We start from the raw sequence: 4,716 nt of genomic DNA, 5'->3' as shown, positions 1-4,716 counted from the left end.
GCACGGCATACTGGATCTCCGTTCGAGTCAGAGTGAGGTACTGGAGAGCACCAACGATAGACCGATAGAAAGCAGCATCTAAAGTAGGAGAACCGTCCGTGGCAGAAAGCTTGGCCTTCGTATCAACAGGCATAGCGGCGGGTGAGCGTACTTCCGCTGATGAAGGAAGAAGTCATCCGGACGGTGCACCACCTCGACACCGAGGAAGTAGTGCAAAGGGCCCAAGTCCTTGATGGCGAACTCAGCGCCAAGACGAGCCGTGAGCTGACCGAGGAGACCAGCCGTACATCCCGTCAGGATGATGTCGTCGACATAGAGCAGCAAGTAGGCCGTGTCAGAGCCCTGATGATAGACGAAGAGCGAGGCATCCGAGCGGGTAGAGCGGAAGCCAAACTGGTGGAGAAACGCCGTGATGCGCTGGTACCAAGCGCGCAGAGCCTGCTTGAGTCTGTGCAAGGACCGTGAAAGCAAGCACATGTGGTCGGGAAGCGCCTGGTCAACAAACCCGGTGGGCTGCTGGCAGAAGACCTGCTCCTCGAGATGGCCATGGAGGAAGGCGTTGGAGATTTCCATCTGGTGCACCGGCCAAGCACGGGAGGCCGCAAGGTGGAGAACCGTGCGTATCGTGTCGGGCTTGACGACCGGAGCGAAGGTGTCGGTGAAGTCGATGCCAGCACGCTGTCAGAAGCCACAGACGACCCAGCGAACTTTGTAGAGATCAAGGTTACCATCAGGACGGAGCTTGTGTTTAAAGACCCACTTCCCGGTAATCACGTTGGCGTGCCGGGGACGGGGAACAAGCTTCCACGTCCGGTTGCGCAACAGGGCGTCAAACTCCTCTTGCATCGCAGCCATCCAGAGCGGGTCACGAAGAGCGGCTCGAACGGAGGACGGCAAAGACGACAACTCAGTTGTGGACGCCGCATGGACGTAGTCATCCGAGGCGTAGCGCGAGGTCGGGCGAAAAATGCCCGTACGGGTGACAGGACCGGCCATATGCGCCGGGGGAGCCGGGGGCGCCGAGAGGGCCCCGGGGGCCGCGGGCACCGGGGGCACCTGGGGGACCGTGGGCGCCGAGGGGGCCAACGTTGGGGGCGTCGGGCGGGAGCCGCGGGCATCAACGTCGGGGGCGCCAGTTCCGCGGCTGTAGGAGGCGCCGCATGCGGGTGGCGCGCCTCAAAGCCAGGGGCGGGCCAAGAGAGGCGTGCGAGCGCCCTGAGAGAGGCGTCGAGGAGCCCGCGTCACCAGTGACGGGAGGAACAGCCGGGGGTACCTGGTGAAACGGAAACACATGCTCATCAAAGTAACGTGTCGGGAAGTGAACACACGGTGGGATATAGGATCGTAGCACCGATATTCCTTGGAGTTGGAGGGGTAGCCGATGAATATGCAAGCGACAGATCAAGGTGCAAGCTTGTGAGAAGCATTGTCGGCAGTGCTGGGATAGCAAAGGCTCCCAAAAATACGCAAGTCGTCATAAGACGGGGGCGTATCAAAGAGAAGATGGTTAGGTGCGTAGTTCCACCGTGGGTGGCAGGGTCTAATGTTAAGAAGAAGTGATGCGGTGGCAAGTGCGTCCGGCCAGAAACGAGGCAGCACGTTGGCATGAAATAGGAGCGTGCGAATGCAGTCATTCAGAGTGCGAAGGACGCGTTCGGCTCGACCGTTCTGCCGTGAAGTGTACGGGCATGTGAGGCGGAAAACTGTGCCATGATGCGACAAAAAGGTGTGGAAAGCGAGGTTGTCGAACTCTTTTCCATTGTCCGTCTGAAGCGCAAGGATGGGACGCCCAAACTGTGTGCGGACATAGGAGAAAAAGGCCGCCAAGGTAGAGAGTGCATCCGACTTTGTACGCAAAGGAAAAGTCCACACATAAAGATAATAATCATCAAGAATGACCAGATAATATAAATAACTCGAGTTACTGGGAACCGGAGAAGTCCACACATCGCAATGAATCAACTGAAAAGGAAAAGAAGCAATGGTGATGGAATTAGTAAACGGCAGACGAACATCTTTGCCGACTCGAAAGCCATGACAAGTGTGATCCTCGTTGCAACTGAAACTGAAATCCTAAGAATATGACAAAATGTGACGGGGTTGGGATGACCCAAGCGAGTGTGCCAGAGATCGACGCCAGCGGATAGAGCAACCGGTGCGGTGGTGGTGGATGAAGGCGAATGCACCGGATAGAACTCGTCGGGGTTGTCACATTGGTGAAGTACCATCCTGGTGCGAGCGTCTTTGACACAAAAACCAAGCTCGTCAAATTCAACGGTAACATGATTTTCACGAGTGAAACAACGAACGGAAATGAGATTCTTAATAAGATAAGGTAACACAAGTATGTTACAACAAAGATAATGGAGGAAGTAGAAGGAAAAGAAGTGTGCCCAACATGTGTGATAGGAAGTGTGGAACCGTCGCCGACAATGATGCAGCGGTCGGTGGAGAGAGGAGTGAAGGAGGCAAGGTTACCAGGATGAGCAAACATTTGAGCCGTTGCACCGGTGTCCATGTACCAATCACCACCTCCAGTGTAGTTGGTCGGCGTAGGAACAATATGCAGCCCGGTGAGGAGCACCAGGTCCCAGGGCGCCGACGGCAGGGCCGGCGAGGGGGACGGAGACGCCATTGGGAAGCCATAGCCGTCGCTTAACGGCGGCGGTGGGTACGCTCCATACAGCCCCGACTGCAACCGCGGTATCGCCGACGACCCCACCAGTACCCGGGAGACTCGTACGCGGGCAGAGCCCCATACACCCCGTACGTGGGAACGGGCGCATGGGGGGCCGCGCCGAAGGGCACCGGCGGCGAGGCGACGATGGACGCGCCGTAGGGCGCCGGCGGCGGAGCCGCATCAGATGGTGCCGGCGGCGGGACGGCAAAGGCGGCGGCGGTCGGGCCTGTTGACGCTATCACTGGTCCGACGGTGGAGACTCGCGCGGCGGCAGCAGCAACTCGGCACGCGCAGCTGGGATGGATCGCGCGGCGGCGGCAGCAGCTCAGGCACGCAGCAGATCGAGCGATGCGGCAGCGAAGCAACTTGACGGCTGGCACGATGGATCGGGCGGCGCGGCATGCGGCTGCCGGCTTCTATATCAAGCCACTAGATGAAGACCGACCGATCTTCATGTTGTAGATAATGGCTAGCATGCCTTTGATTTTTGACCATATCAAGAGGATGATGAATCCACATATGAAAGTGGCTAGCAGCGGGCAGCGGACGTGCTAGCAGCGCGCGAGGCTAGCGGCGGCTGGAGGAGCACACTCGCGAAAGGGTAGCGGCGGCCGGCGCGGTTGACGCGCGGGCGGTGGCGGCGGCACGGAGAAGGTGCGCGGTGATGGTGGCGGCGGTAGCGGAAAACTAGAGTTTAGAACCTAAAAACTGATACCATGTAGAATATGTGAATTGCATGATGTATTGCTTTTCGTGCATAGACATGTATATATAATGTATAAAGATGTGTCACAGACTTTAATTATACAAGGAACTAAAAGATGGACCCAATACACAAATATGCACATAACACATATACTCAACACTCACAAAGGGAATTAACACTGGCCAGCTAGCATGTACTTCACGTTGGACCGTTTCTACGGCACCCTGTACTGTTGATAGGCGAGGGAGCAGTATATTAAAATCGGACAATTGATTTTCTGAGGATAGGATAGACAATTTTGATATTTTATTAAAAGAAAATCAAAAATACTAACGCCACACGTGTGGGCGCTTGCATCTCGCTCACACGCATTCGATGCCGTCCATCACGCTGCACAAATTTTGAAGCACTGAAAGTTGCCACGTCAGCCCATGGACTCGTGCAGGCTGAAACTAACTTGACTGGACGCCGTCGACTCCTCTCCCTCACCTTATCTTCCCACTCCTCGCCTCACCCTTTCTTCCCCACTCACCCACACCAATACATCACTCCTCTTCTCTCCTCCCCCGCCAGCCTCTAATCCGGCGAAGCCCATGGATCCCGGTGACTCCCGGCGAGGGCTGCGCTAGATGCGCGGTTGGAGGGCCCTAGATGGCGGTAGATGGCAGGATCCAACCCAAGCACGCCAAGGCACGGAGGCCACCCGCGCGGACGGCTCGCCGCAGGCCGGGTGGCGGCGTGGCTACGACCAGGTCGAGGCGTTCGCCGGCGTTCGCGCGGCCCTGGAAGAGGAGAATGAGTCCCTCCACGCGCGGCCGCGAGGCGTGTCAGCGGCGGGGCGACAGAGATGACGAGGTGGAGCTCAAGGAGGTGCAGCGAAGCCGAAGAAAACGAGACGCTACTCAAGGAGACATAAAACAGCGCTCTAGCAGACGTTGGAAAATAGAGCGTGCATAAAAAAATTTAGCGCACGGTCTGTGCGCGGGCTGCTGGGTTGCAAATTTGGGGCGCCAGATTGTGTGTGCGGGCTGCTGCAGGTGGGACCGCCGGATTGGGCGTCGTGTTTTTGTGCATCTGGAACACCTCTTTGTTGCTCCCGCGCGCAAACAGACTATTTTAACGTTGTAAAAGAATTATACCGCGCCGAGGCGAAGCACGCCTATTGGAGATGCTCTTAGCAGTTCAGTTAGCAGAGCATGCAGCGGTGTAGGTCGAACGCATCGACGCGTGCAGCATGGAGTGCTCAACTCAGGCAGTGGCGCGGCCGAGTCGTCCAACCACCGGGCGCTAGCATTTCCTCGACAGCTTGCTCGGTGACAAGCCCAGCTCA

This window comes from Triticum urartu, chromosome 7 (assembly GCF_003073215.2).
Source record: "Triticum urartu cultivar G1812 chromosome 7, Tu2.1, whole genome shotgun sequence".
NCBI classification, from domain to species: Eukaryota; Viridiplantae; Streptophyta; class Magnoliopsida; order Poales; family Poaceae; genus Triticum; species Triticum urartu.
Note: the sequence above shows the minus strand (reverse complement) of the source record.